Genomic DNA, 21,454 nt, shown 5'->3' on the forward strand with positions numbered 1-21,454 from the left:
ATAATGGCAGCTAGTGATGAAATTCCATCATTAATCATGGAACCCAGTAATGAAAATCCATCATCAATTATGGCAGCCAGTGATGAAATCCTTTATCAATTATGACAGTCAGTGATGAAAATCCATTGTCAATCATGACAGCCAATAATAAAAATCCATCATCAATTATGGCGGCCAGTGATAAAAATTAATTATCAATCATGGCAGCCAGTAATGACAATCCATCCTCAATCATGGCAGCCAGTGATGACAATCCATCCTCAATCATGGCAGCCAGTAATGACAATCCATCCTCAATCATGGCAGCCAGTGATGAAAATCCATCTTCAGTCATGGCAGCTAGTGATGAAAATTCATCATTAATCAAGGTGGCCAGTGATGAAAATTCATCATCAATCATGGCGGCCAGTGAAGAATATCCATCATCAATCAAGACGGCTGGTGATGAAAATCAATTATCAATTATGGTGGCCAGTGATGAAAATCCATCATCATCCATGGCAGCTAGTGATGAAAATCCATTGTTAATCATGGCGGCCAGTGATGAAAATCCATCATCAATCATGGCAGCCAGTGATAACAATCCATTGTCAATTATGGCGACCAGTGATGAATATCCATCATCATCATGGTGGCCAGTGATGAAAATCCATCGTCAATCATGGCAGTCAGTGAGAAAAATCAATCGTCAATCTTGGCAGCCTGTGATAAAAATCAATCATCAATCATGGCGGCCAGTGATGAAAATCCATCATCAATCATGGCAGCCAGTGATAAAAATCAATCATCAATCATGGTGGCTAGTGATGAAAATCCATCATCAATCATGGTAGTGACCAGTGATGCCTTCATGTTAGATATGATGACCCAACACCTACCAATATCTGAGCAAATTTGGTCACGTAGTCTGAAGACACCAACAGCTCAATGTAAAATAATGGTGACAAACAGCCTCAGCTTCAGCATCTCAGTTTTGGTTCATAAAAAAACTCCGCCCTCTCCTGGTCAGAAGTGGAAATACAAAACACCCTCATGGATGGGCAATGAAACACGTACCCGCAGATTCCTATGTCTGAGCGCTTGCTTTACATCTGCAGAAATGTCACAGCAGAACAAAAAGAGAGAACAAAGCTGTATAATTCGATGTATTTATTGTCACTGTATTTTTTTTTTATTATTTCAGATTTAAAATCCATCATTTATTTTCTAGGCTGCTTATTGCGCGGTGTGCAATTTTTACAAGGAAGGAGGTTATCAACTAAAACAATGGACTCGGGGCTACCAGCAGAACTACCAGGTTGGTTCTTCCCCCCGATTCCCCCACTGGGGGGCGCACTGGCTGTGTCATCACAATCCCCGACTCCAGGTTCTGTGGACGTATCCTTGTGGGTCGGAATCTGAGGTAGAAACAGAGAGAGAGAGAGAGAGTAGTCAGGAATGGAGGTTACCCCAAATATTCGCAATGTCCAAGAAAAACTCAGTTTTTTGAAAATGTGACCCTTAAAATGTCATCTTTAACCACTTGACCTCCAGAAGGTTTTACCCCCTTCATGACCAGGGACTTTTTTGCTACTTTAACTGACAATTGCGCGGTCATGTGATGTACACAAATGACATTTTTATAATTTTTTTCACTCAAACAGAGCTTTCTTTTGGTGGTATTTTATCACCACTGGGTTTTTTATTTTTTATTTATTAAAGGAAAAAAGACCAAATATTTTGAAAACATTTTTTTTCTACTTTCTGTTATGAAACATATCCAATAAAATCAAAATTTCTTCATAAATTTTGGTCAAAATGTATTCTGCTACATGTATTTGAATTGGAATATCCTCTGTTCATTATCGGAATTGAGAGGTACGCAGGGCCGGACTGGGAATAAAAACCAGCCCTGGAAATAATTTCATACCAGCCCCAGTGGCGTAGCGTGGGTTGTCAGCACCCAAGGCAAGGCAAGTAATTTGTGCCCCTAACCAGCGGACATTTAGCGCTCTCGGAGTCCCTTCCACTCATACAGAATTAAAACCCCTTATGGTACATTTTAGGATTTACCACTCCTTCTCTTTGTTCTCCTTTATTTCCCTTTTATCTCTCTATATCCTAATTTCTTGTTTTTTTTTTCTCCATCTCTCTCTCTATCCGGCTTTCTTGTTCATTCTCTTATTCTTTCTCTCCTTTTTTCTTTGTTTCTCCCCCTCTTTTACTCTCTCTTCCATGTATTCTCTCTATTTATTCCTTCTCTTACTCCTTGTTAGGGGGGGGGGGGGGTGAGTGGCAGTGCTAAAGAGGGTGGAATCAGTGGCAGTGACACCCTTCCCCACTATCTAATACACTGCTGCCCCCCCTATCTAATACACTGCTGCCCCCCCTATCTAATACACTGCTGACCCTCCTCCACCTATCTAATATACTGCTGACCCCCCTCCCCTATTTAATACACTGCTGACCCCCCTCCCCCTATCTAATACACTGCTGACCCCCCTCCCCCTATCTAATACACTGCTGACCCCCCTCCCCTATCTAATACACTGCTGACCCCCCTCCCCGCTATCTAATACACTGCTGACCCCCCTTCCCCTAATACACTGCTGACCCCACCTCCCCACTATCTAATACACTTCTGGCCCCCTCCCCCTATCTAATACACTTCTGGCCCCCCACCCCCTATCTAATACACTGCTGACCCCCCTCCCCCTAATACACTGCTGACCCCCCCCCCCAGCCCCCTTCCCCTAATACAATGCTGATCCCCCAATACAATGCTGATCCCACCCCTCCCCCTAATACAATGCTGATCCCACCCCTCCCCCTAATACAATGTTGATCCCCCTCGGCCCCCTCCCCCTAATACAATGCTGTTCCCCCCTGGCCCCCTCCCCCTAATACAATACTGCTCCCCCTAACACAATGCTGTCCCCCTCCCCCTAATACAATGCTGATCCCCCCTCCCCCTAATACAATGCTGACCCCCTCCCCCTAACACAACGCTGTCCCCCTCCTCCCCCTAACACAATGCTGTCCCCCTCCCCCTAATACAATGCTGATCCCCCCTCCCCCTAATACAGTGCTAATCCCCCCTCCCCCTAATATAATGCTAATCCCCCCTTCCCCTAATACAAGACCACCCTCCCCCAATACAATCCTGACCCCCCTCCTCCTAATACTCTGCTGAGCCCACCTCCCCTAATACAATGCTGTTCCCCCTGGCCCCCTCCCCCTAATACAATGCTGACTTCCATCTCCCCCCTAATACAATGCTGTTCCCCCCAGCCCCCTCCCCCTTATACAATGCTGATTCCCCCTCCCCCTAATACAGTGCCAATCCCCCCTCCCCCTAATACAATGCTAATCCCCCCTCCCCGTAATACAAGACCCCCCTCCCCCAATACAATACTGACCCCCCTCCTCCTAATACTCTGCTGATCCCCCTCCCCCTGATACAATGCTGTTCCCCCTTGCCCCCCTCCCCCTAATACAATGCTGTTCCCCCCAGCCCCCTCCCCCTTATACAATGCTGATCCCCTCTCCCCCTAATACAATGCTGTTCCCCCCCCCGGCCCCCTCCTACTAATACAATGCTGACCCCCGGTCCCTAATACAATGCTGTTACCCACCCGGCACCCTCCCCCAATACAATGCTGATCCCCCCTCCCCCTAATACAGTGCTAATCCCCCTCCCCCTAATACAATGCTAATTCCCCCTCCCCCTAATACAAGACCCTCCTCCCCCAATACAATGCTGACCCCCTCCTCCTAATACTCTGCTGATCCCCCCCTCCCCCTAATACAATGATGTCCCCCCTTGCCCCCTCCCCCTAATACAATGCTGACTTCTCTCTCCCCCTAATACAATGCTGCCCCCCCCTGGCCCCCTCCCCCTTATACAATGCTGATCCCCCTCCCCCTTATACAATGCTGATCCCCCTCCCCCTAACACAATGCTGCCCCCCATCCCCCTAATACAATGCTGATCCCCCCTCCACCTAATACAATGCTGATCCCCCCTCCACCTAATACAATGCTGATCCCCACTCCCCCTTATATAATTCTGATCCCCCTCCCCTTAATACAATGCTGCCCCCCCCAAATTTGGGGGGTCAGCATTGTATTAACGGGAGGGGGGGACAGCAGTGTATTAGGGGGAGCGGGGGAGAGAGATCAGCATTGTATTAAGGGGAGAGGGATCAGCATTGTATTAGGGGCCCTAATACAATGCTGATCCCCCCCCCCAAATGCAATACACTCAGGTCAGGTCAGGTTCCCCCAAGTCCCTTTACTCTTGCCTGGCTGTCAACAGGTCAGCTCAGCAGCTCCGCTCTGCTCAGTCAGACACAGTGATGCCTGCTGGCTGCTGCATCTGCGATGCTGGTGCCGTGTCTGTTTGGGAGGAAAGGGGGGGATCGGATGCCGCAGTCATGCAAGTGTGAAGAATGACGTCATGCCGCTCACATCGGCTGGCCGGCGGCCGCATAAGTAAGAATCAGTCACTTGAGTGAGTGCAGTGGGCTGGCAGCGCCGCAGCCACATCTCAAAGCGGCCCCAAGGCCGGCGGCCTACCGGGAAATTTCCCGGTAGGCCAGTCCGGCCCTGGAGGTACGGCACTTCACCATGGGATGCCTGGAGATTTCCACAACTCCCAGCTTTTCATGGACTCTTTGCCAAAACCTCTCCGCTCAATCCATTGGGGAGACTTGGAGTAGGGATGGGCCAAATACAACTCTTTTCAGTGCGCAGCAGAACCCCTGAACAGGGGAAATGTTCAAACCCGAACGGCAAAACCCATTGAAGTCTATGGGAGCCGAACAGGAAAAATCAAAAGTGCCCATTTTGAAGGCTTCTATGCAAGTAATTGGCCATATAAGGGGTATGGGATTCTGGGTACTGCCCTGGGGGACATGTATCAATAAAAAATAAAATAAAAGATTGTTTTTCCAGCAGCAGTGATTTTAATTATTCTCACATGACACCAGAAGGGGGAGGAGCCACTGGGTGATGTAACCAGGTGGCCCCGCCCCTTATATAAGAAATGTCAAAGCACAGAGCGGGCATACGGTAGAAGGGCTCAAAGGAGGCGAGAGCATTTTCGGCGGGCAGCGTGGTTGACGATGGATTTACATCGGGGGACACTATTTTTTTTCAAAAACTGTCTTGTGTGGTTATTATATAACCAAGAAAGGTGCAGCGCTCATACTACCTTAAAAAACAGAAAATAAATGTGAATATCTATATATATAGAGTATATATATATATATATATATATATATATACAGTGTATATATATATATATATAAATGTATATACGGTATCTCACAAAAGTGAGTACGCCCCTCCTCACATTTGTGTAAATATTTTATTCTATCTTTTCATGTGACAACACTGAAGAAATGACACTTTGCTACAAAGTAAAGTAGTGAGAAATGTAAGTTTTGCTGCAGCAGGTTCTATACATGGTACAGATGCGCCACTTTACAGGCAGACTAAGGGGACCCCCCAGGCACTATATTTAAATGCATTTTTAAAATGTTTCCCTTTAAGCATCATTAAAATCACTGCTCCTGTAAAAACAATCATCTTTTCAAAAAATAATTTGCACTGATACATATCCCCCAGGGCAGTACCCAGGCCCCCTTACCCCTTTTATTGCCAGTAACTTGCATATAAGCCTTCAAAATGGGGACTTCTGATTTTTCAAATTGGGGTCCTATAGACTTCAATGGGGTTTGGTTTGCAATGTTCAATAGTTCTGGCATGAACCCGGGGGTGTTCGGACCATCCCTAGCTATAACATCTTCCACTCTTCTGCTAAGGCTTTTCACAAGATTTTGGAGGGTGTCTTTGGCCATTTGTGCCTATTTCTGAGGTCAGGTTCAAATGTTGGATGAGAAGACCTGGATCACAACTGGCGTTCCAATTCATCCCAATGGTGTTCAGTAGGGTTGAGGTCAGGGCTCTGTGCAGGACACTGGAGTTCCTCCATCCCAAACTGGTCAAACTATGTCTTTATGGAGTTGGCTTTGTGCACAGGGCTCAGTTATGCTGGAACAGAAAAGGGTCTTCACCAAACTGTTACCACAAGGTTGGAAGAGCACAATTTGTCTACAATGTCATTGTGGGATGGAATATTACCAGTACCATTTACTGGAGACACCTCAACTCCATTATTTAACCCCCTCCCGTCCAGCCTTTTGTAATATGATGGCCGAGCAGGAGTCCTGTTATTCTGGGAGGACGTCATATGACGTCCCCCCAGGATTGTTCATCACACACGCCCCGCGGGCCGCACTTCAGCATGATCTGTCACCCGCTGTGTCCACTGGACACAGCTGATGAAAGATCACTGTACCGGCCCACTGCAGGTACCATGTGATCACTGTAAGGCAATGAGAGGGGAAAGCTGCTCAGGTGTGTGTTCCGAACCCGGTGCAGGTCAGATCCGTCATCCAAGGACTGAAGAAATCCAAAATTTGAGACCGCACTCAGGGTATATGATGAAATCAAAAAGGTATCTTTATTCCTGATATAAAAAGTAGACAGACAGTGTGCAAACAGACGTGCCTGGTTGACGCGTTTCACGACGCTGTAGGTCGCTTACTCATAACCACATGTGATCACTGTAGCCAATCACAGCAGATCACATGACAATTGTACACAATGAATGGCTTTGATGCATGCCTTTCATTGTGTTCTATTGTGATGAGCTCTGTGATTGGTCATAGCAATCACATGGTACAGACAGGGGCCAATTACAGCCCATCTGTACCATGTGATTAGCTGTGGCCAATCGCAGCTAAACACAATAGTAAACACTGAATTAACAGTTTTCATTTAGACAAAATGGTTGCTTATAACTGTAAAATTCACAGTTATAAGCAATCAGCTTCCCCAGAGTAGTACAGCGTTACTATGGTAACACTATATGGCTCTGATCACGGTATTCAAAAATACAATTGTAAATAAAAAAGAAAAAAGAAGGAAAATAGTTATATGATGACGCTGCACTGGTGACAGGATGTAAAAGAAAATTAAAATATTGTGAAACCTTTTTTTAAATTTCTTTATTTTCCAAAAAATTGTGACAAAAACATAATAACTTCAAAAAACTCGCCTTTCCAAAAAAGGGGTAGTTTGAGGGGTATTTTTACTGTCCTGACATTTTTGGGCCACGACAAATGGAATATTTGTCATAGTTTGTGGACTGTATAACTTTCCTACAAATGAAATAATATACACTGATTTGGGTTTTTTTCACCAAAGAAATGTAGCAGAATACATTTTGGGCTAAATTTATAAGAACAATTATTTATTTGCAAAAATTTATAACAGAAATAAAAAAAAAAACGTTTTTATTTTTTAAATTTTCGTAATTTTTTCGTTTATTTAGCAAAAAAATAAATAAAACAGAGGTGATTAAATAACACTAAAAGAAAGCTCTATTTGTGTGAAAAAATGATAATGAAATGATAAAAATTTCACATTGATGCAGAATTGCAATTGTCATTCAAAGTGCGGCAGTGCTAAAAGCTGAAAACTGGCCTGGGCAGGAAGGGGGTGAAAGTGCCCGGTATTGAAGGGAGGTCCAAAGACATTTGGCCACATGATGTATTTCAGAAAAATGTCCATATGCCCATTGGTGCCCATTCTAGGAGTCACAAATATAGGGTGGAAAAAGTATCCACTAAGGCCAGAAGTAATTATCATCCTCGGATAACAGGGCTCCCGCTACACCATCATATTCAGCTGGGAGATGTTGCCAACACTCATTAGACAGGACAGAAGTATCTTAAATGAGTCACCTACCTCTCTCTCTTGGGTAGGAAGATGGTTATCCAGCTGTTTGGGTGCATATTTTTCAATTGGTCTCTTCTCCGTAAACTGAGAACTTATGGATGACATCAAACACAGTACAAAAACCAAAAAGGTGCTGCACAGAGGACTTGTCCACGACATGTTGTCCCCTCCGTCACCAGGTCCTCCAATATCCCATTCCATGCTTTGCACTCACTTTTTATTAGAATCGGCAATCTGGGTGTGTTCAGGGTTGGGCCTCTCCTGACGTTGGGGTTGCTTAATGAGGAATCCGGAGTTAAAGAAATGACATTTGAAATTACAATACATTACAACATACATTTCCAGGATTTACCAGCAGTCACGAGTCTTGTCTGGACTTGACTTGTTTGATTGTCAGCAAGACAAGTCTACAGGGAAATAATTATATGAGAGTCAAAGTATTGCAGTTTGGAGATTCGCCTGGTTTTCATATTGATTTACCAATCACTTCTGCCCTACCTCCTGCATGCCATCAGAGAAGACCCAGTGCAAGATAAGGGTCTGGGGAGGTTTGTAGTACGGTTCAGGATTGGTGGAAATCACATTAAAGTGTGCACAAAGCACATACACTTTTAGCATAGCAGTTGGGAAGAAGCAGAATAAGGAAAGCAAACTCGTTCCTAGTGTGGTCAGACATTCTGGTGTTCTGTCAAAAAAGCCAATTCGCCGAAATCTCCAATCACGTCACTTCCGGTGACCAGGGCCGGACTGGCCTATCGGGATACCGGGATATTTCCTGGTGGGCCGCCGGCCCTGGGGCTGCTTTAAAGATAGGGCCGCTTTAAGCAATTGGGGCCGGCCGCTTTAAGCAGTGGGGCGGGGGCCGCGCGGCCGCGCCGCTGTGATGATGGCCGCTGCAGCCCCGGTCCCCGCTGCGCTCCAGAGTGACGTGACGGTCCGATATACTTTTACGTCAGCCGCTGTGAGCGGCATGACGTCACATCCGGCGGGGGCGGGCGGCTGCGCGGAGGACGGATCGACTGACTCAAGACTGTCACGGCGTCAATGGATCCATCATCCCGGACCCTACCACACAGCGAGACGCGCCAACAGCAGCATGATGGCAAGTCAGTGAGGTGAGTCACACTGGAGTGAAGACTGAGAGAGACAGAGAATGAATGAGCGGCTACGGAGCAGAGCCTGGGACAGGCAGCCAGAAAGAGTATATTGATTGGAGGGGTACCTCGTCCTCTTGCATTTGGGGGGGGAGGGGGGGAATCAGGGCCCCTACTACAATGCTAACCTCCCCCCTTCCCCAATACAATGCTGGCCTGACTTGCCCCCCCCCCTCCCCCTTATACAATGCTTATCTGCCATCCCCCCTGGGTCCCCCTCCTCCTAATACAATGCTGTTCCCCCCCCCCCCTAAATTTAGGGGGAGGGTGGGGAAACAGCATTGTATTAGGGGGAGGGGGCTGGGGGGGTCATCATTTTAATAGAGGGAGGGGGGTTAGCATTGTATTAGGAGGAGGGGAACAGCATTGTATTAGGGCCCCTAATAATTCTGGCAACTCCTATACCATGTCCACACAGCCCCTGACAACTCCTATACCATGTCCTCAGCCCCTGACAACTCCTATACCATGTCCTCAGCCCCTGACAACTCCTATACCATGTCCTCAGCCCCTGACAACTCCTATACCATGTCCGCACAGCCCCTGACAACTCCTATACCATGTCCTCAGCCCCTGACAACTCCTGTACCATGTCCGCACAGCCCCTGACAACTCCTATACCATGTCCTCAGCCCCTGACAACTCCTATACCATGTCCGCAGCCCCTGACATCTCCTATACCATGTCCTCAGCCCCTGACAACTCCTATACCATGTCCGCACAGCCCCTGACAACTCCTATACCATGTCCGCAGCCCCTGAAAACTCCTGTACCATGTCCGCACAGCCCCTGACAACTCCTATACCATGTCCTCAGCCCCTGACAACTCCTATACCATGTCCGCACAGCCCCTGACAACTCCTGTACCATGTCCGCACAGCCCCTGACAACTCCTATACCATGTCCGCACAGCCCCTGACAACTCCTATACCATGTCCTCAGCCCCTGACAACTCCTGTACCATGTCCGCACAGCCCCTGACAACTCCTATACCATGTCCTCAGCCCCTGACAACTCCTATACCATGTCCGCACAGCCCCTGACAACTCCTATACCATGTCCGCACAGCCCCTGACAACTCCTATACCATGTCCGCAGCCCCTGACATCTCCTATACCATGTCCGCACAGCCTCTGACAACTCCTGTACCATGTCCGCACAGCCTCTGACAACTCCTGTACCATGTCCGCACAGCCCCTGACATCTCCTATACCATGTCCGCACAGCCCCCGACAACTCCTATACCATGTCCGCAAAGCTTCTGACAACTCCTGTACCATGTCCGCACAGCCTCTGACATCTCCTGTACCCTGTCTGCACAGCCTCTGACAACTCCTGTACCATGTCCGCACAGCCCCTGACAACTCCTATACCATGTCCGCACAGCCCCTGACAACTCCTATACCATGTCCGCACAGCCCCCGACAACTCCTATACCATGTCCGCACAGCCTCTGACAACTCCTGTACCATGTCCGCACAGCCCCTGACATCTCCTATACCATGTCCGCACAGCCCCTGACATCTCCTGTACCATGTCCGCACTTTTACCACTTTTAACTAGAATTTGCTCTTTTATATGTAAAGCCCTATGTGCTTTCATATCTATCTTATCTGTATATAATACACTCTTCAAATCTGCTTTAAAATGCATGGTTTTCCCTTTTATGAACAAGAAAATAATGGCATTATGCTGTTGGGCCGGTATAATAATGCTATGGGGCTGGTATGAAATTTTTTCCAGGGCTGAATTTTATTCCCAGTCCGGCCCTGCCGGTGACTCTCCAGCAACAGTAATTGGACATTTCGATGAGTTGGCTGTTTTGACACAACACTGGCAGCGTATACACTCCGGTAGATGATATAATTGTCAGGGTGCATGGAAACCAGACCACACAAAGATGCAAGTTAACCACTTTACCACCGGAGGATTTTGTTGTCTTACGTCCAGGCCACTTTTTGCGATTCGGCGCTGTGCGAATTTAACTGACAACTGCGCAGTCGTGCGACGCCGTACCCAAATGAAATTTACATCCTTTTTTTCCCACAAGCAGAGCTTTCTTTTGGTGGTATTTGATCACCTGTGAGATTTTTACTTTTTGTGCTATAAACAAAAAAAGAGCGTTTATTTTGAAAAAATAAAAATATTTTTAACATTTTTTTATATGAAATTCCCCCCAAAAAATTTAAAAATCAAAATTTTTTAAATTTTTGGCCAATTTGTTTTCTGCTACATATGTTTGGTAAAAAAAACACAATAAGCGTATTTTGATTGGTTTGCGCAAAAGTTATTGCGTTTACTAACTAAGGGAAAGATTTCGGTCATTTTTGGTGTTTTTTTTTTAACGAGTAATGGCGGCGATCTGCGATTTTTTTTGCGGGACTGCGACATTGCGGCGGACAGATCGGACCCTTGACTGACATTTTTGACACTTTTGGGGGTATCAGTGACATTACTGCAGTAATCAGTGCTATAAATATGCACTGTTACTGTAAAAATGACACTGGCAGGGAAGGGGTTCATTTTGTTGGAGAGGGAGGGGTTAATGTATGCCTGGTGCTTACTAACGTGTGTGGGGGGAGGTGATTTTGTGAGTCATGGACAGATCGGATGTCCAGCTATGCTGAACACTCCGATCTGTCACTCCCTGTCACTGAGGAGATCCGCCCGCTTGTGTTTACACAGGCGGGCGGATCTCCAAACTCGATTCCCCGACGATCGGGGAAGAGCAGCGGCCGCCGCTCCTCCCCTGACCCGACTCCCGCTGTGACTGAAAACAGCGGGAGCGTGCCTCCGGCGGCGCGCGAGCGCAGCCTACAGGGGGAGGAGTCCAGGGACATAGGTCTACGTCGCTGGACGGAATCGAGCCACTTTGCCGCAGTACAGTCAACGTGACTGGTCGGCAAGTGGTTAAATAACGGGGTGGTCTGCCGATGCGGAATCCAGAGCCAGGAAGGTCGTCAGCCAAGCCAGGTCATGCACGGAGAAACCACAGAGACCAGAGGACTGCTAGCAGAGATGCACCTTGGAATACAAATGCAAGGGCGAGGTCTGAAACCCATCAGGTGATATATATATAGTCAGGTGTGCAACATCATCACTGAGCGATGCCCAGGCAGCAGACAAGGGATGATGCAAACAGAGTTTATAAGAGACAGCAGTCTGCACATATCCAAGATGGCTGCCAACAGGAAGGCAAGGTAAAACCTTGACAATAATGAATGGACATTGTTAGTTCTCCATTGCCACTGTTCTATCAAAACAGGCAACTCGTCAAAATGTCTAACTACTGATGCTGGATCGTCACCAGTGATTGTGATTGGAGATTTCGAGACGTGATTGGAGATTTCGACGAGTTGGTTCTTTTGACAGAACACAGGCATCCCATCCCATCGCCGCTGCTCTACCCCGATCGTCGGGGAATCCAGTTTGGAGATCCACCCGCCTGTGTAAACAGAGCGGGCGGATCTCCTAAGTGACAGGGAGTGACAGATCGGAGTGTTCAGCATAGCTGGACATCCGATCTGTCCCTGGCTCACTCAGTCACCTCCCCCCCCACACGTCAGTAAGCACCAGGCATACATTAACCCCTCCCTCTCCAATAAAATTAACCCCTTCCCTGCCAGTGTAATTTTTACAGTAACAGTGCATATATATAGCACTGATTACTGCAGTAATGTCACTAGTACCCTCAAAAGTGTCAAAAATGTCAGTCAAGGGTCCGATCTGTCCGCCACAATGTCGCAGTACCGCAAAAAAAATCGCAGATCGCCGCCATTACTCGTTAAAAAAAAACCCACCAAAAATGACATAAATCTTTCCCTTAGTTAGTAAACGCAATAACTTTTGCGCAAACCAATCAAAATACGCTTATTGCAATTTTTTTACCAAACATGGGTAGCAGAAAACAAATTGGCCAAAAATTTAAAAAAAAATTGGTTTTTACATCTTTTTTGGGGGGAATTTCATAGAAAAAAATGTTAAAAATATTGTTATTTTTTCAAAATAAACGCTCTTTTTTTGTTTATAGCGCAAAAAGTAAAAATCGCACAGGTGATCAAATACCACCAAAAGAAAGCTCTGTTTGTGGGAAAAAAAGGACGTAAATTTCTTTATGGTATGGCATCGCACGACCGCGCAATTGTCAGTTAAAGTCGCACAGCGCCGAATCGCAAAAAGTGGCCCAGACGTAAGACAACAAAATGCTCTAGTGGTAAAGTGGTTAATGTCTAAACCGCTGGCAACAAAAGTGAGTACAACCCTAAGTGGAAATGTCAAAATTGGGCCCAAAGTGTCAATATTTTGTGTGGCCACCATTTTTTACCAGCACTGCCTTAACCCTCTTGGGCATGGAGTTCACCAGAGCTTCGCAGGTTGCCACTGAAGTCCTCTTCTACTCCTCCATGATGACATCACAGAGCTGGTGGATGTTGGAGACCTTGCGCTCCTCCACCTTCCATTTGAGGATGCCCCACAGATGCTCAATAGGGTTTAGGTCTGAAGACATGCTTGGCCAGTCCATCACCTTTACCCTCAGCTTCGTTAGCAAGGCAGTGGTCATCTTGGAGGTGTGTTTGGGGTCGTTGTCATGTCGGAATACTGCCCTATGGCCCATTCTCCGAAGGGAGGGGATCATGCTCTGCTTCAGTATGTCACAGTACATGTTGGCATTCATGGTTCTCTCAATGAACTGTAGCTCCCCAGTGCCGGCAGCACTCATGCAGCCCCAGACCATGACACTCCCACCACCATGCTTGACTGTAGGCAAGACACACTTGTCTTTGTACTCCGCACTTGTTTGCTGCCACGCACGCTTGACACCATCTGAACCAAATAAATTTATTTTGGTCTCATCAGATCACAGGACATGGTTCGAGTAATCCATGTCCTTAGTCTGCTTTCTTGTGCATCATCTTTACAAGAGGCTTCCTTCTGGGACAACAGCCATGTAGACCAATCTGATGCAGTGTGCGACGTATGATCTGAGCACTGACAGGCTGACCCCCCCATTCTATCAACCTCTGCAGCAATGCTGGCAGCACTCATACATCTATTTCCCAAAGACAACCTCTGGATATGACAGTGAGCACGTGCAGGCAACTTCTTTGACCATGGCAACGCCTGTTCTGAGTGGAACTTGTCCTGTTAAACCACTGTATGGTCTTGGCCACCGTGCTGCAATTCATTTTCAAGGCCTTGGATATCTTCATTTAGCCTAGGCCATCTTTATGTAGAGCAACAATTATTTTTTTCTTTGCTATGAGGTGCCATGTTGAACTTCCAGTGACCAGTATGAGAGAGTGAGAGCGTTAACACCAAATTTAGCACACCTGCTCCCCATTCACACCTGAGACCTTGTAACACTAAAGAGTCACATGACACCGGGGAGGGAAAATTGCTAAATGGGCCAAATTTGGACATTTTTACTTAGGGGTGTACTCACTTTTGTTGCGAGCGATTTAGACATTAATGGCTGTGTGTTGAATTATTTTGAGGGGACAGCAAATTGACACTGTTATACAAGCTGTACACTCATTACTTTACATTGTAACAAAGTGTCATTCAGTGTTGTCACATGAAAAGATATAATAAAATATTTACAAAAATGTGAGGGGTGTACTCACTTTTGTGAGATACTTTATGTATGTATGTATATATATATATATATATATATATATATATATATATAAACAAAAATTTAAAAAAAAATGTAAAACATGGACGGTGTCAGTAGAGCAGTGGATGGTGTCAGTACAGCAGAAGTTGGTTTTAGTAGGTCAGTGTATGGAGTCAGTCAGTAAAGCAGAGGACAATGTTTGTGGAGCAGGGGATGGTTTCAGTAGAGCATAGGACGGTGTCTGTACAGCAGAGGATGGTGTCAGTAGAGCAGTGGACAGTGTCAGTAGAGCAGAGGAAGGTGTAAGTAGAGCAGAGGAAGGTGTCAGTAGAGCAGTGGATGGTGTCAGTAGAGCAGTGGATGGTATCAGTAGAGCAGTGGATGGTGTCAGTAGAGCAGTGGACAGTGTCAGTAGAGCAGAGGAAGGTGTCAGTAGAGCAGTGGACGGGGTCAGTAGGGCAGTGGACAGTGTCAGTAGGGCAGTGGACGGTGTCAGTAGAGCAGTGGATGGTGTCAGTAGAGCATTGGATGGTGTCAGTAGAGCAGTGGACAGTATCAGTAGAGCAGAGGACGGTGTCAGTAAGGCAGTGGATGGTGTCAGTAGCGCAGAGGATGGTGTCAGTAAGGCAGTGGATGGTGTTAGTAAAGCAGTGGTTGGTGTCAGTAGAGCAGTGGATGGTGTCAGTAGAGCAGTGGATGGTGTTATACCTGAAGGGTTTCACATGTACTGTCACTTTAAAGCTGGCTCCACCCAGGAGTGATGACAAGGGTCAAGGGGTAGAGCAGCCATCTCAGAGCACATGTAATAGAAGCACAAGATATATGCCTGTCCTGTGATGCATGTTGGAGAGTACTGAATAGACTCCCATTGTTCCAGACCAGAGTCTTGTGTCTCTCACACCACAGAGAATATAACAGTGGGGACAAGGATGGAATTTACAAAGTTACTATTAGTCTGAGAGAGAGACAAAGACATTGTGGATTGTCACCTGGATAAAAACACTCACAGAGCCCAGCAGGAAAATGTCTTTGATCGGGACATTAAGTGAATTTGATGGAGAACAAACATCCTGGAGTTCCTGGGCTGAGAGACTGGAACAGTATTTCAGTGAAAATGCCAGCCCAGGCGACAGGCAAGTAGCAGTATTTCTGACAGTGGTTGGTGCTAGGACATAGGGACAGAGGGATCTCCTTTTCCCTGTAAAACCAGCCACTAAGACATTGGCAGAGCCCCTGACACTGTTAGAGGATCACTTCCAGCCTAGACCACTAGAGATTGCAGAAAGATTCCGGTTCTATCAGTGGCAGCAGCAGGCAGGTGAAGAAATTAAGGCTTATGTGCTCGCCCTTTGCAGACTAGCCTCGACCTGTTCTTTTGGGGAGTACTTACCTATTGCACTGAGGGATAAGTTTGTCACGGGACTGAATAGTGAGTCTAGCCAAAAGAGACTGTTAACAGAAAGACCTTACCCTTACAAAGGCAATTGAGATAACTTCAGTGATGAAAATGGCTGTGAAAGATACAGAGGCATTGAACCCCCAGAGCAGAAGGGAAGAGGTTAAAGAGGAAGTTTTCAGAACAGCAGTCAAGCCAACTGCAGCAAACTGGAAATATAGACCCTCACCAAGCTGGGAGTCAGCTTGCTACCGTTGTGGGAATACAGACCATGATCACAAAGTCTGCTGGTTTAAGGATCAAACCTGTCATAATTGTGGTAAGGCAGGCCATCTGAAACGAGTCTGCCGTAGTAAGAAGGTGCGAGATAAACAACATCTGAACCCCAAGACAAAGACATATATGGTGGGAAGATATACATCGTCATCTGAATCAAAGGATGAGGAAGTGCTCCACAGATTGGACATACATCATATGCATTCAACACCCTCTGCAATGACTGTAGAGGTAACCGTTGAAGGAAAGAAACTTAAGAGGGATGTAGACACAGGAGCTGCAGTTTCAGTTATCACTCGGAAACAATGGAGACAACTTCAGATCCGAAAAACTGTCCGTCTAACACCAATCAAACTGCAGACATACTCAAAGCAGATACTCCACCCACTGGGTTACGTGAAAATACATGTATTCTACAAGGGTCAGACGAAGAGACTGCCATTGTATTTCCTAGAAAATGGGGGACCCCCTCTCTTTGGGAGAGACCGGATTGCTCCCTTTGGTATGCCGGACATCGCCATAAACCCCTGTAACACCATTACAATTCCCTTAGGAGATAATGAGGGATGGGTGGTGTCCCTGAAGCAGCGGTTCCCAAAGGTCTTTGATAACCAGTTGGGGAAAATAAAGCATGACTGTGTGAGACTCAGGCTGAAACCCAACGCTCAGCCTAAGTTCTTCAAAGCTTGGACAGTACCTTTCGCACTACAAGCAGGAGTGGAAGCTGATCTAAGTCGGCTGGAGGAACAAGGTGTCATCTCAAAGGTAGAGCACAGCCAGTGGGCATCCCCAGTTAAACCAGTAAAGAAAGCGAATGGGGACTTATGCATTTGTGGCGATTTCTGCATGGCACTGAACTCTCAACTGGAGATAGACCAGTATCCCCTACCCAGAGTAGATGACATTTTTGCCTCTCTTGCTGGAGGTCAAAAGTTCACCAATCTAGATCTCAGGCAAGCATATTTACCGTTTGAGCTCCATCCTTCCTCCTGCAAGTTTCTAACCATCAACACTCACAAGGGACTGTATGAATACAATTGGATGGTGTTTGGCGTAGCCTCTGCCCCAGCCATTTGGCAATGAAAGATGAACAAGATTTTGGCGGATATTCCTTTCACGCAGTGCCTGCTAGATGATATGCTCATCACGGGACTTACGGACCAGGAACACCAGCAGAACGTGGAGCTTGTGTTAACGAGACTCCAGGAGCAGGGTCTAAAAGTTAACTTAGCGAAATGCCAATTAATGGGGCCTAAATTTGAGTTTTGTGGCCACCTTGTGGATGCGGAGGGTATACACACCACGGAAGCCAAAGTTGATGGTTTAGTCAAAGCTCCAGCCCCAACCAACGTCCAACAGCTGCGATCGTACCTTGGGTTGCTGATCTATTACCAAAAATTCCTGCCAGATCTGGCACACACCTTGTTACCGTCCACTGCTCTACTGACACCGTCCACTGCTCCTCTGACACCATCCACTGCTGTACTGACACCATCCACTGCTCTACTGACACCGTCCACTGCTCTACTGACACCTTCCACTGCTCTACTGACACCGTCCACTGCTCTACTGACACCATCCACTACTCTACTGACACTGTCTACTGCTCTACTGGCACTGTCCACTGCTCTACTGACACCATCCACTGTTCTACTGACACCGTCCTCTGCTCTACTGACACCATCCACTACTCTACTGACACTGTCCACTGCTCTACTGGCACCGTCCACTGCTCTACTGACACCGTCCACTGTTCTACTGACACTGTCCTCTGCTCTACTGACACCATCCACTGCTCTATTGACACCGTCCGCTGCTCTACTGACACCATCCACTGCTCTACTGACACTGTCCACTGCTCTTCTGACACCATCCACTGCTGTACTGACACTGTCCACTGCTCTACTGACACCATCCACTGCTCTACTGACACCATCCACTACTCTACTGACACCATCCACTGCTCTACTGACGCCGTCCCCTGTTCTACTGACACCGTCCAGTGCTCTACTGGCAAAGTCCACTGCTCTACTGACACCGTTCACTGTTCTACTGACACCGTCCTCTGCTCTACTTACACCATACACTGCTCTATTGGCACTGTCCACTGCTCTACTGACACCATCCACTGCTCTACTGACACTGTCCACTGCTCTACTGACAACGTCCACTGCTCTACTGACACCGTCCACTACTCTACTGGCACCGTCCACTGCCCTATTGACACTGTCCACTGCTCTATTGATACCACCCACTGCTCTACTGACACCATCCATTGCTCTACTGACACCGTCCACTGCTCTACTGACACCATCCACTGCTCTACTGACACTGTCCACTCCCTTACTGACACCGTCCACTGCTCTATTGACACCGTCCACTGCCCTACTGACACCCTCCACTGCTCTATGGACACCGTCCACTGCTCTATTGACACCATCCACTGCTCTACTGACACCATCCACTGCTCTACTGACACCGTCCACTGCTCTACTGGCACCATCCACTGCTCTTCTGACACCGTCCACTGCTCTACTGACACCGTCCACTGCTCTACTGACACCATCCACTGCTCGACTGACACCGCCCACTGCTCTACTGACATTGTCCACTGCCCTACTGACACCATCCACTGCTATACTGACACCGTTCATTTTTTTACTAGTAATGGTGGTGATCAGCGATTTTTAGCGGGACTGCGACATTGCGGTGGACAGATCGGACCCCTAACTGACATTTTTGTCACTTTTTGGGGGACCAGTGAGAATACTACAGTAATCAGTGCTAAAAATATGCACTGTCACTGTACTAATGACACTGGCTGGGAAGGGATTAACACCAGGAGCGATCAAAGGGTTAAATGTGTCCCTACCGGGGGCTTTCTAACCGCGTGGGTGATGGGCTCACTGAATTAACACAGAGACCTGTGTTCCTGAATAGGAGGATTCCTGTGTTCACCACTGACAGAACAGCGGTCTGCTGTGTTTACATCGGCAGACCGCCGTTCTCTCTCCACAGGGAGCGATTGCGGGTGCTGGGCGGACATTGCAGCCGCCGAACCCTCTGATTGGCTCCCCCTCTACCCCATCGGTGTGTGCGCCCACACTAACTGCTACATGAAGCGACTTACAGGTACATCCTTTCGGGTAACAGAGCCTACCTGCTGCAGTATTACTACAGCGGCTGGTCGGCAAGTGGGTAAGTTGAAACACGCAGTGGATGCACACCGCTGGGATCACATTGTGTATCACCATCAGCTATAAATTGCTGGATATCAAGTCACTTTGTGCAAAGTTTCACTTTATTATTTGTGAGGTTCTTTGATTTTTTTTTCCTCATGAGTTTTATTTGGAAACTTTTTAAATGGTTTTACAATAAAGCACTTGTACTTTTTATACATCTGTCACAGACACTGGCTGCAGGGACCTTTTCTGCCCACATTCACCTTGTTTTTTGTTATTTCTTTATTTCTTTTTTTTGTTACATTTTTTGAGGGAACTCTTTTCTTGTATTTGCCCTAAAGACTATTCCTGGCCTGTTTGATTCTGAACATGTTCATTGAAAGAGCTGCTCACATTGGCCTCTGTTCCATGTGTTGTGGAAATTGCATTAATATTTTTGTGGACATTTTTAGGATGTGTTTTTAGTTAAACTGCCATTATAAACTTCCGGTTCCGGCGCCCATGTAAGAGGCAGCGCAGGACGGTCTCCAGGATTAAACACAAAGTCGGCATACACAGTCCCAGAGAGCCATCCGAGCCAGCGATCACCCCAGCAACGCCCGGGGGTCCTGACAGGCATGGATCGATACCTACACCACGGCGGTGTCCCGGCGAATCCGCCACTCAAGCCCGCGGCTTCATCTACAGCCTCCACAGAGGCAGACATGGCGGATGCCACTCTCCCGCCCAATGCTGCATCTAATGGTCAGTCATCTTCTCCTCTACCTGACACTCAAATTGCCTCATTGGCACAAGCGGTGTCAGCTTTACTTTCCCCAACCATCACGGAGGCTGTGGACAAAGCCATTTCCCAAGGGATTGCCCAGCTTAAAAAGGAGATGGGGGAACATATTCATAGGCTCACAGAACTAGAGCACAGGATGTCTGACCTGGAGGATGAGCTGCAGGGGTCCTTCTCCATGGATCAGCAAGCCAGGCAGACACAGCCCTATCTTTTGGATAAGATAGATGACCTAGAGAACCGATCCAGGAGGAACAACCTCCAGATCATTGGACTCCCAGAATCTTTTGGTGCTGACTCTCTGTTTGAGGTTGCAATGAATCGCCTTCCCATGGCCCTGGGGATCCATACCTCATGCACTGTGGAATGTGCACATTGCCTGGGGGCCCCCTCAAATGAAAGACACACTCTCCGTCCTGTTATAGTGCGGTACCTCAATTACATAATATAAAAAAGTGCAGCGCCTAAATGACAAAAACCCAATAACTGTGGGTAAATGCACATAAAACATGAAACAATGTCCTTTACAACGATATAACCATGATTATAGTGCAAACATAATTCGGTCTTAATGGGAAATAGTCTCTAAGATGAAAAGAAAGGAGTGATGATAGGAAGCCGCTCCCACTAAAGGTAATCTTCACCACTGTGTAGATAAAGCCAGGGTTCACTTACCAGATGTAAAGACCTTCAAACTAATGAAAGGTCAAACAGGCATGGGTAGTGGAAACAAGGTGAAAAGGTACCGATCATCTGCCTCCTTAGACTTTTCCAAAGACCGGAATCCAGAGGTAAATAAATAAGTACCTGTGCATGCGCCGCTGCCGCTCGGTAAAGTCCGTACATGTTCGGCTATTCCCGGAAATAGCCGAACGTCTACGGGCTTTTCCGAGCGGTGGCGGCGCATGCACAGTGTGCATGTCAGGCCGGCCGCGGACCTTTTTTTTTTTTATAGCAATAGCCGAAAGTGCCGCCTGGGACCCATGGTAGGGCCGGCCCTGGTGCTTGCGGACGTTAGCCACGACTTTGATAATGTCTGTGATGACAAAATGCATCAGGCACGTTTGCCGTACGCAAGCACACCACCGCCGCGGCCATCTTGGAAATTACACACTGTATACAATACATTCACATGTGAGTACCTGTCTATTTTGCTCTGCAATAAAGCTATTTGGACGTATTACACTATTTGGATTCCCCTGTATTTTTTACGAGGTCCTTTTCATCCTGGCACTCGTGTTGGAACGAGGGAAGGTCCTT

The sequence above is a fragment of the Pelophylax lessonae genome (assembly GCF_965119305.1).
Source record: "Pelophylax lessonae genome assembly, chromosome: 5".
Lineage (NCBI taxonomy): Eukaryota > Metazoa > Chordata > Amphibia > Anura > Ranidae > Pelophylax > Pelophylax lessonae.